The 10,984-nt window shown below is 48.6% G+C and overlaps 1 non-coding gene and 1 pseudogene across 1 annotated transcript; both read right to left on the bottom strand.

The window, feature by feature from the left end:
- Nucleotides 1-814: 814 nt before the first annotated feature.
- LOC130292177 (U2 spliceosomal RNA) lies at nucleotides 815-1,056 on the bottom strand (annotated as a pseudogene).
- A 7,701-nt stretch (nucleotides 1,057-8,757) lies between these two features.
- On the bottom strand, nucleotides 8,758-8,944 carry LOC130292200 (U2 spliceosomal RNA). The gene has a single exon (XR_008848108.1). It is a non-coding gene; the product is annotated as a U2 spliceosomal RNA (small nuclear RNA).
- Nucleotides 8,945-10,984: the final 2,040 nt, after the last annotated feature.

Genomic DNA, 10,984 nt, shown 5'->3' with positions numbered 1-10,984 from the left:
AGAAGGTCGGGGCAGGCAGCAAGGATCGTAGTCAGGGGCAACGGCAGAAGGTCTGGAAACACAGGCAAGGAACACACAAGGAACGCTTTCACTGGCACTAAGGCAACAAGATCCGGCAAGGGAGTGCAGGGGAAGTGAGGTGATATAGGGAAGTGCACAGGTGAACACACTAATTGGGACCACTGCGCCAATCAGCGGCGCAGTGGCCCTTTAAATCGCAGAGACCCGGCGCGCGCGCGCCCTAGGGAGCGGGGCCGCGCGCGCCGGGACAGAACAGACGGAGAGCGAGTCAGGTAGGGGAGCCGGGGTGCGCATCGCGAGCGGGCGCTACCCGCATCGCGAATCGCATCCCGGCTGGCAGCGGAATCGCAGCGCCCCGGGTCAGAGGACGTGACCGGAGCGCTGCCGCGGGGTGAGTGAAGCGAGCGCTCCGGGGAGGAGCGGGGACCCGGAGCGCTCGGCGTAACACGCGTAATGCCCTTACCCACACTAATCACCATTTGTGTTCTGCGGCTGCGCACACGGGTCCGACGATCGTGTTATCACACTGGACATATCGCGATCCAGCCGGCCGGCTGTGCATGCGCATTGTAACCAAACACTTGTAACCTAGCAAATCATGTTTGAATAGTACAACAGTAAATGCTGACATCAAATTATCATGCAACTGATATTTTATTTCTAGATGACATGAATGAGGGCATATATTAGAAAAAAAAATAATATATAAGAGGATGGCTGCAATGGCTGCGATCTTGGCTGTAGTGAAGGTCCCCACGCATTTGCTGTGGGGAAGAATAAAATAATCCAGTATATCAAGATCCATGACCTGACTGGTGCTGTGATTTCGGGACTTTGTTTATATATATATATATATATATATATATATATATATATATATATATATATATATTCTTTTATTTTATTGAAGAGCTGAGGTATGTGCTCTCAAGTCACCCAAGTGCAAGTATTCACACAAAATACCGTGCACAAGGATGCGGTCTATCGCAAGCCCTTTTTTTACACTTGATCTTAGCCAAAAGGCCCAGAGGTGATAACCGGTAAAGGGGTGGAACCAACCATGCCCCCTTCATGAGCACTCACACTACTTATAGGGAAGAAAGGAAAAGGAAGGCTGGCAGGCGGCCTCCCATGCATAGGAAAGGAGGGAGGCAGGCAGTCTCCCATACACTCTCTGGGTGGGTGGCAGTCAGCCACCCGTACATACAGCACAGGCTAAATCCACATCATTGCTTAAAAGAAGGACAGGAGTCCATTCCACTCTGATGGAGCAATAAGCAATGCAATCCATACCCTGGCTTTTACAGGAACCCCTGTAATTGTGTAATTCACATTTCTTGCCACAAGATGGCAGTGGTGTTTTAAAATCTTGAACGCTGTGCACAGCTAACTCCGTACTATTGAAATTGCTCAGTGTCTGTCAGACAGACTGGTATTTAGACTCTTCTATCTAGTTAGTTCCGGTGCCCTGCTGCAGCTCGGGCACGGGAGTTACTAACTAAACTGGGACACTGGCACAGATTATTATTAAAACATAATCCTCCCTTACTTTAAAGGAAGGGAGGATTACGTTTTATATCATGAAAAACTATTTCCGAAACTATCTCGGAGTTAGCTGTGCACAGCGTTCAATATTTTAAAACACCACTGCCATCTTGTGGCAAGAAATGTGAATTACACAAGTCAAGAAATATTTTAAAGAAGCATTAATAAAAGTAAATTTTTAGGGGATCTTTAGTCAGGGTTAATCCTGAGGGGATTTATTTCCCCAAGTAGGTTGTTCATTAATAAGTCGGCCCAGAGATCCCTAGGGGATTTAGCTAGTGTAGGTTTTCGTGACATATTCTACTTTAACATAGCGGTAAATTTTTTTCGTTACTTGCATCACAAAATGTCATGAAAATGTTGAAAATTTAGCATTTTTCTAACTTTGAAACTCTCTCCTTGTAAGGAAAATGGATATTCCAAATACATTTTATATTGATTCACAAACACAATGGGGGAGATTTATCAAAGGATTTAGACTGATTTTTCCTGTCTAAATTTGTCGCACAGAAAGTCGCAGTCTAAATATGTGCGACTTTTCTGCGACTTTTGCTCTAGAGGATTTTTAGAACATGATGCATGCAAGTCTATTTTAGACAGAAATGCATTGGAAAATGCATTGGTGCTAAATTTATCAAGTGCGACTTTTGTGCGACAAGTCGCATCTGCCCAAAATACGCTGAAATGTCAGACCATGTTGGAGCAGGTCTAAATGCAGTTTAAGCTGTAGACCCTGAAGTCTGAGCACAGAATTTATCAAGGGCTGTGAGACCTTTGATAAATTAGGAGCACAATAGACAGGAAACTACCACATACGCTGGTCTATTAGCATACCCAGAATAGACTAGATTAGTAAATGTTCCCCAATATGTCTAATTTATGTTGGCATCATAAAATTGACCAATTTTTTACTTTTTGAAGACATTAGAGGGCTTCAAAGTATAGCAGCAATTTTCTAAATTTTCATGAAAATTTTAAAATCTGAATTTTTCAAAGACCAGTTAAGTTTGAACTGGATTTGAGGGGCCATTCTGTGAGAAATACCCCATAAATGACCCCATTGTAGAAACTACACCCCTCACAGTTTTCAAAATGACATTCAAAAAGTGTGTTAACCCTTTAGGTCTTTCACAAGAATTGCAGCAAAGTGGAGGAGAAAAATCAAAATCTGCATTTTTTACACTAACATGTTCTTGTAGCCCCATTTTTTTTTCATTTTTAAAAGTGGTAAAAGGAGAAAAAGCCCCCCAAAATTTGTAGCTCAATTTCTCTCGAGTACGTAAATACATCATATGTTGACATAAAGTGCTTTGTGGGCTCACAACATGGCTCAAGAGGGAAAGAGCAACTGTAGGATTTTTTTAAACAAATTTTGCTGTCATTGTTTTTGGGGCCATGTTGCATTTAGGAAGCCCCCATGGTGCCAGAACAAAAAAAACATATGGCATACTATTTTGGAAACTACACCCCTCAAGGAATGTAACAAGGGGTATAGTGAGCCTCAACACCCCACAGGTGTTTGGCAACTTTGCGTTGAATTTGGGTGTAAAAATGGAAAATTAGATTTTCTCTATCGGCTCCATTGGGGGACACAGACCATGGGTGTATGCTGCTGTCTCTAGGAGGTATGACACTATGGCAACAAAAAAAGTCGGCTCCTCCCAGCAGGATATACCCGCCTCTAGGCCCTGAGCTAATCAGTTTTAGCTTAGTGTCTGAAGGAGGTGGACATGGTCTGGAATTCTCCAGACCAGGTCTTCTGTTTCTTATTTTTCCTAGTTAGGGTATGTGTTAGTTTTTTATTCCGTTTTCTTTCATGTTTTCAGGTGGGGACTCAGGAACTGTGGCTCACTGTTTGCTCATTGTGATTGAGGGGGCACAGACATTGTGTATATGCGCTGTTCACCCCCTCTCGCCAACGGTCAGCGTCTGGGGTTGTACCTCATGGGTCCGGGTCCCCCTATTCCCTGCTCGCTTTGCTCGCACATGGTAGCTCAGCGTGATGCAGGTAACAGAAAGCTGACTGAAGACCTCACAGAAGACTCCATTAGGTAAGTACTACTGATTGAGGTGAGTATATATTCTTCTCCCTTTAGGTGCTGACTTGCAACCTCTGGAGACCCTCATTTTTTGGCCCACCTTTCAGGGTCCAAGGGGCTGGCCTGTGTTAGGGGCTCTATCTTTTATTCTAAAAAAGGGGCGAGCAATGGCATATTGGGAATGAATGGTTTACTTTATTATTATGCACATGTGTGTGTGTGTTATACTATGCGGCTGAAAGCCGCGGCGCTTACTATGTGGCTGACAGCCGCGGCGCTTTTACTGTTCGGGCGCATGAAGCGCCGACTCACTTTCGCTTTCGGCAACAGACGACTGTCGGCGAATATGTGTATCGCCCGCTCACTTCCCCGTGGGCGCATATGCGGCTGACATGTGCGCCTGGGGCAAGGAGCGGGTGCCATTACTATTGTTCTTCTCGGCGGCCGGGGCGCTATAGCTCCGCCCACAGGGCCGCCGGAGCTCACTGGAGGCGCGGATTGTCCTCCAATCAGCGCCGTGCGTGCGATTTTCGGTGGCAGAGGCCAATCAGACAGGGCCCCTGCTCCAGGCACGCCCCTCTCTGGCTATTGGCTGGCCTGTTTCTCCCTCTCTATCTACACAGAGCGGAGTTCTCCTCACAGCAGCCGCCACAGGGGACACAGACTCGGGTGAGATAGTTCTTTTTTCATTATGTTCGTACCCAGAACTGTTCCTCCCTCTAAACAGACAACTGGAGCGTTAGTTTCCTATTTGGTCTGTAAGAACTGTAATTCCAAAATGCCTGGTTCTGCTGAACCCACTTGCTCTGCCTGCTCCTCTGCTGCCCCAGACCCCCTGGTACCCTCGGATGCTCTTTCAGTTCTGGTGGATTCGGCCGCCCCTCCAGCCTGGGTTTCTTCCCTATCGCAGTATATGGGCTGACTTGACTCAAGTCTCCCGTTCGGTGGCTGAGGCTTCTCGTGACGTGGTGTCTGCCTTGAAGAGGTCTGCCCTGTGCCAACCCTCTAAAGGGCCCCGCTCCTCTTCTCCACATACTTCACCCTCTCACAGGCGTACTAGGGGTGTATCTTCTGACTCTTCCATTGAGTCTTCAGGTAGACGTGGGTGCTCCCCTCGTGGGTCCCGCCCCCCGTGTCATCTGGTCACAAACGTCGCTCCTCCAGAGGACGTTCCCGGAATCGCCACTCTGCCTCGCAAGAGTCGCGTACCCGGTCATGGTCGCCCCCCTCCAGGGCTGCCTCCACTTGTTCACATTCTCCTGGTGAACTGGTGGATGAGGCTTTCGAATCGGCATCTGACTCGGAAGACCGCTTGGATACAGTTGAAATGATGAACTCATTGGTTGCGGCCATAAGAGACACCTTTCACTTAGAGGACCCAGGATCTTCGGATGTGACTCCTGAAGTATCTTTTCATCATGCTAAACTGGCACCTCAAAGGTTCAGCTCTCACGCTGAATTTGACATCCTTCTGGAATCTGCATGGAAACATCCGGACAAGAGGCTCCCGGGAATGAAGAAGGTTCAGGTGCGTTACCCATTCGACAAGGACCTTGCCTCTAACGTGGTTTCCCCTCCCTTGGTGGATCCACCAATTTCCCGCCTCTCTAAGGCTACTACACTGTCGCTAGCAGATATGGCTGCTTTCAAGGATTCGACGGACAAGAAGGTGGAGTCCTTAGCGAAGTTTGCCTCTGAAGCAGCAGGCTCTTCTCTGCTTCCCACCTTCGCCTCGGCTTGGGTGTCCAAGGCCCTATCGGTGTGGTGCTCAAAACTCCGTCAGGGTATCCAGGCGGGATCCCCCCAGAGGATCTGTCTGCTTTGGTTCTCCAATGCTCTAAAGCTGGGGACTTTTTGTGCACAGCTTCCATGCAGTCAGCCCATTGTGCTGCCTTTGCTGTGGGTCACCTGGCGGCCCTCCGCCGTTCCATGTGGCTTAAGGCTTGAGATGCGGATGCCGCTTCCAAAAGGTCTCTCACCGAGCTTCCTTTTACTGGTGCCCGTCTTTTTGGCAAGCGCCTTGACGAGATTATCTCTGAGGCGGCGGGGGGCAAGAGTTCCTTGTTGCCTCAAAATAAGGCTCGCTCTACTTCCCAGAGGAAGTCCTCTTCCTTTCAGTCCTTTCGGACTTTTGGCCCTAATAAGGGGTCTAGGCAGGCGCCTTCGCGGGACAAGAAGGCTCCCTCATTCCGGGCTTGCCCGTCTTGGAAGTTGGACTCCAACCGTTCAGGCCGTTTTGCGGCCAAATCGGGCAAACGCAAACCCACTTCCGCATGAAGTGATGCCCCCACCCGCAGATTTTTCTCGGGTGGGAGGTCGTCTCTTACTTTTTCGAGACATCTGGACCACACACATTCAGGACTCTTTGGTCAGGGACGTGGTGTCCAACGGATACCGAATGGAATTTGCCTCCCTCCCGAGGGATCGTTTTTTTCAGTCCCGGGCCCCCCGGTCTCCTTCTCTGGCGAAACAGTTTCGGGAGGCTCTCCGGTCCCTGCTTCTCCAGGGAGTTATTGTCCCAGTTCCTCCAAGGGAACGTTTTTGGGGTTTCTATTCCAATCTTTTTGTGGTCCCCAAGAAGGGCGGTTCTGTGCGGCCAATCCTGGACCTCAAGCGTCTCAACCTTCATCTTCTCATCCGCCACTTCCGATTGGAATCCCTCCGTTCGGTAGTGGCATCCATGGAACAAGGGGAATTTCTTTCTTCAGTGGACATCAAAGATGCCTACCTCCATGTTCCAATATTTCCCAGCCATCAATGGCTTTTTTTCCTATTACTCCTTGTGAAAATGAAAAATTTGGGATAACACCAGCATTTTAGTGAAGAAAATTTTTTTTTTCATTTTCACGTCCAACTTTAATGAAAATTTGTCAAACACCTGTGGGGTGTTAAAGCTCACTATACCCCTTCTTACATTCCGTGAGGGGTGTAGTTTCCAAAATGGGGTCACATGTGGGTATTTATTTTTGTGCGTTTATGTCAGAACCGCTGTAAAAGGTAAAAGGAGAAAAAGCCCCCCAAAATTTGTTGGGCAATTTTTATGGAGTACGGTAAAGTGAGAGAGCGCCATGCGCATTTAAGGCCTAAATTTCGGATGCAAGAGTTAGACTTGCCTCGGATACCAAAATACCCTACGGCAGTGTTTCGAAAACAGAGTGCCTCCAGCTGTTGCAAAACTCCCAGCATGCCTGGACAGTCGATGGCTGTCTGGCAATACTGGGAGTTGTTGTTTTGCAACAGCTGGAGACTGCGTTTTAGAAACCGTGCCATACCAGAGGTTTCTCATTTTTATTGGGGGGGGGGGGGGGGGACTGTGTAGGGGTATGTCTATAGGTAGTGTTTTTAGGGTACATTCAGACTGCCGGGGGATTACAGCGAGTTTCCTGCTGGGAGTTTGAGCTGCAGCAGAAAATTTCCTGCATCTCTAGCTTGCAGCGAGAGACTAACTGTAAACCCCCGCCCCTTGTGAATGTACCCTGTACATTCGCATGGAGGGGGGGCAAACCCCCAGGTACCGCCACCATCTTCTCCCCCCCCCCCTCTCTTCCTGACATCCAGGGGCGGGCAGAGCGGGGAATTTCCATGGTAACCCCTCCGCCTTTAACTGCCATTGGTCAGTAGTCATTACTAATGGCAGGGGATAGGGGGGAATGGCACCACTGCCACCTCGCTCCTATCCCTTAGGAGGATTGGGGCTGTCACTGACAAATCCTTTCATCCCTATTTTCCGGGCAATCGGGTCATCAGAGACCCGATCAGCCCGGAATTGCCACAAACGTCGATTTGCCGCCATGGCCGACATGGGGGGTTCTCAGGACCCTCCTAGGCATTTTCACAGGATGCCTGCTGAAAGATTTCAGCAGGCATCTCGGTCCGGTACCCGACGGCTAGCGGCGGGGACCGAAATTCCCACGGTCGCATCCATACACCCTCAGTCCTTAAGGACTTTGAAACGGGGGCGTATGGGCACGCCCTCCCTCCTTAAGGGGTTAAGATCTGCATATGAAAACAACACGCCTACCTTTGTTGCCTGTAGCCACCTCCCTGGCTGTCCGGACACGGAATCAAACCAACTGTAACGAGAAACTGAAAATAAACAGTATTCACCTGCATCCTTTTGGACTCTTTGCTGAATCAGGGTAATCTGACAACCCATGGTCGTGCTGTTGGTGCTTCTGGTTCTTCTGCTGTTTACACCTGGCAGTGGCATTGAATGACATTTAATAGAACTAAAGGTCCTGGGTGCAACAATCCTCCCATGAGGACCAGCCTCAACAGCTTTGTAGATTGCACTCATGTTTGCAACTCCATATACATTTTCTTTTCTTCATATTTCTTTCTTCATACTTTTTTCTTTCCGTCATTCAGACTTTCATTCATTCTCACTCACTCACTCACTTTAATTCATTTGTTCTCTCTCTCACTCACTCAATTACTCACTCAATCACTCATTCACTCTCACTCACTCACTCTCTATCTTACCCACTCACTCAGTCAGTCTCTCTCTCTCTTTCTTTTCTTCTTCTTCTTCAGACCCCATCATAGCACTAATGCTTATCCAATACCACCAGCAGATGGAGACACTCCATTGCAACATTGGTTGTGAGCAGCAGTTTCTAAAAACAAATGCCTCATGGCTGATTTCCCATCAATCAATGGATGGCAAATTTTGTTTTTATCATTCACTGACCACAGAACCAATGCATGGTCAAGCAACAGCAATGACGCACCCTTGTGAATAACCATGAGACCCTCACATCATTTAACAGGATTCAGCACCACCTGCAAGACAGCTACGTATCATGTCATGTCAAACCTGCACAGGTGTGCTAGATTAGTATTATTATAATTTTTTTTATTTTTTTTGACATCAATCAGTGTGCAAACATGGTCAGTAAAACGCCAAATGGATAGACGTTCATAAACCAGTCAGTGCAACTCATTATTGTGGTCTCTAATTGTGGAACTCTTTTTTTTTTTTTTGTGAGGATACGATGAGCTTATCCAATTAAGGAGGCCATTCAGCAGTACTGGGTCTGGACAGCAGCGGCACCTTCTGCAGCCAGACTGACTGACATGACAAGGCAGGCAACAGCTGCAGCAGCACCCACAGAGGATTAAATAAGAATCTGTCTTTTTTAACACTGGAATGGGGTGGTGCACTGTACCCGAAGATACTGCCATATCGGGTCAATGCATTGGGCGACGGAAGCAAGTTTCCAAATCGGCTCCCATTCTCAAAAATCCATTTAATTTATGGTCCCCAGATAGGGGACATATCAGATATTAAACTGATAAGAACAGATTTTTGATTGAAAAAACCTTTATTACCAATCAATTGTCAATCACACAATAAATATATTCACCATAACAGAACTGACTTTTTTTTTATCTATCTATCCATCTATATATATATATACCGTATTTATCGGGGTATACCTCGCACCGGCCTATAACACGCACCCTCATTTTACCAAGGATATTTGGGTAAAAAAAGTTTTTTACCCAAATATCCATGGTAAAATGAGGGTGCGTGTGTGCGCGTGTATACCCCGATAAACCCCCAGGAAAGGCAGGGGGAGAGAGGCCGTCGCTGCCCGCTTCTCTCCCCCTGCCTTTCCTGGGGTCTAGAGCGCTGCTGCCGGCCCTTCTCACCCCCTGGCTATCGGCGCCGCTGCCCGTTCTGTCCTCCTGACTATCGGTGCCGGCGCCGATAGCCAGGGGGAGAGAAGCGGCGCCGACAGCCAGGGGGAGAGAAGGGGCAGCAGCACCCATTGCCGCCGGCGCCGCTGCCCCGTTGCCTCCCCCCATCCCCAGTGGCATAATTACCTGGGTCGGGTCCGCGCTGCTGCAGGCCTCCGGCGCGCGTCCCCGCGTCGTTGCTATGCACGGTGCGGCGCATGACGTCAGTGCGCCGCGCCGTGCAGCGCATAGCAACGACGCCGGGGACGCACGCCGGAGGCCTGCAGCAGCGCGGACCCGACCCCGGCAACAGGTAATTATGCCACTGGGGATGGGGGAGGCAACGGGGCAGCGGCGCCGGCAATGGGTGCCGCTGCCCCTTCTCTCCCCCTGGCGCCGATAGCCAGGGGGTGAGAAGGGCTGGCAGCAGGGCTCTAGACCCCAGGAAAGGCAGGGGGAGAGAAGCGGGCAGCGACGGCCTCTCTCCCCCTGCCTTTCCTGGGGGTGTATCGGCGTATAACACGCACATAGACTTTAGGCTAAAAATTTTTGCCTAAAAAGTGCGTGTTATACGCCGATAAATACGGTATATATATATAGATATATAAAAAAAATTATTTTATTGAAGAGCTGAGGTATGTGCTCTTAACCCCTTAAGGACGCAGGACGTAAATGTACGTCCTGGTGAGGTGGTACTTAACGCACCAGGACGTACATTTACGTCCTAAGCATAACCGCGGGCATCGGAGCGATGCCCGTGTCATGCGCGGCTGATCCCGGCTGCTGATCGCAGCCAGGGACCCGCCGGCAATGGCCGACGCCCGCGATCTCGCGGGCGTCCGCCATTAACCCCTCAGGTGCCGGGATCAATACAGATCCCGGCATCTGCGGGAGTTCGCGATTAAAATGAACGATCGGATCGCCCGCAGCGCTGCTGCGGGGATCCGATCATTCATAACGCCGCACGGAGGTCCCCTCACCTTCCTCCGTGCGGCTCCCGGCGTCTCCTGCTCTGGTCTGTGATCGAGCAGACCAGAGCAGGAGATGACCGATAATACTGATCTGTTCTATGTCCTATACATAGAACAGATCAGTATTAGGAATCATGGTATTGCTATGAATAGTCCCATATGGGGACTATTCAAGTGTAAAAAAAAATGTAAAAAAATGTAAAAGTAAAAGTAAAAAAAAAGTGAAAAATCCCCTCCCCCAATAAAAAAGTAAAACGTCCGTTTTTTCCTATTTTACCCCCAAAAAGCGTAAAAAACATTTTTTATAGACATATTTGGTATCACCGCGTGCGTAAATGTCCGAACTATTAAAATAAAATGTTAATGATCCCGTACGGTGAACGGCGTGAACGAAAAAAAATTAAAAAAGTCCAAAATTCCTACTTTTTTAATACATTTTATTAAAAAAAAAATTATAAAAAATGTATTAAAAGTTTTTTATATACAAATGTGGTATCAAAAAAAAGTACAGATCATGGCGCAAAAAATGAGCCCCCATACCGCCGCTTATACGGAAAAATAAAAAAGTTATAGGTCATCAAAATAAAGGGATTATAAACGTACTGTTACGCCTAGCGCTCCGGGTCCCCGCTCCTCCCCGGAGCGCTCACGGCGTCTTTCTCCCTGCAGCGCCCCGGTCAGTCCCGCTGACCGGGAGCGCCGCACTGTCATGGCCGTTGGGGATGC

The sequence above is a fragment of the Hyla sarda genome, chromosome 9, assembly GCF_029499605.1.
Source record: "Hyla sarda isolate aHylSar1 chromosome 9, aHylSar1.hap1, whole genome shotgun sequence".
In the NCBI taxonomy this organism is placed as follows: domain Eukaryota; kingdom Metazoa; phylum Chordata; class Amphibia; order Anura; family Hylidae; genus Hyla; species Hyla sarda.
The sequence above is the reverse complement of the archived record's forward strand: the minus strand, read 5'-3'. Positions and strand labels throughout refer to the sequence as shown.